This window comes from Mandrillus leucophaeus, unplaced genomic scaffold (genome assembly GCF_000951045.1).
Source record: "Mandrillus leucophaeus isolate KB7577 unplaced genomic scaffold, Mleu.le_1.0 Scaffold146, whole genome shotgun sequence".
NCBI classification, from domain to species: domain Eukaryota; kingdom Metazoa; phylum Chordata; class Mammalia; order Primates; family Cercopithecidae; genus Mandrillus; species Mandrillus leucophaeus.
In genome coordinates this window covers 288,621-289,240 of record NW_012101432.1, presented here as the reverse complement: position 1 = coordinate 289,240, position 620 = coordinate 288,621, and the positions used below count along the sequence as shown (strand labels likewise).

The 620-nt window shown below is 46.3% G+C and overlaps 1 protein-coding gene across 1 annotated transcript in view; it reads right to left on the bottom strand.

Annotated features, from left to right (window-relative positions):
• Positions 1–620, bottom strand: part of ICA1L (islet cell autoantigen 1,69kDa-like) — a 99,306-nt gene that overhangs the window by 3,418 nt on the left and 95,268 nt on the right. The window lies entirely within an intron of this gene.

Below are 620 nucleotides of genomic sequence, written 5' to 3'. Positions count from 1 at the left end.
TGGCACATATACCCCATGGAATACTATGCAGCCATAAAAAAGGATGAGTTCGTGTCCTTTGTAGGGACATGGATGCAGCTGGAAACCATCATTCTAAGCAAACTATCACAAGAACAGAAAACCAAATACCACGTGTTCTCACTCATAGGTGGGAATTGAACAATGAGATCACTTGGACACAGGAAAGGGATCATCACACACCGGGTCCTACTGTGGGGAGGGGGTGAGAAGAGGGATAGCATTAGGAGATATACCTAATGTAAATGACGAGTTAATGGGTGCAGCACACCCACATGGCACATGTATACATATGTAACAAACCTGCACGTTGTGCACATGTACCCTAGAACTTAAAGTATATTAAAAAAAAAACATTACTGAACTGTACACTTAAAAATGGTTAATATGGGCCGGGCCTGGTGGCTCATGCCTGCAATCCCAGTTCTTTGGGAGTCCGAGGCGGGCGGATCCTGAGGTCAGGAGATCGAAACCATCCTGGGTAACATGGTGACACCCTGTCTCTACTAAAAATACAAAAAATTAGCCAGGCGTGGTGGCACGTGCCTATAGTACCGGCTACTTGAGAGGCTGAGGCAGGAGAATGGCTTGAACCCAGGAGG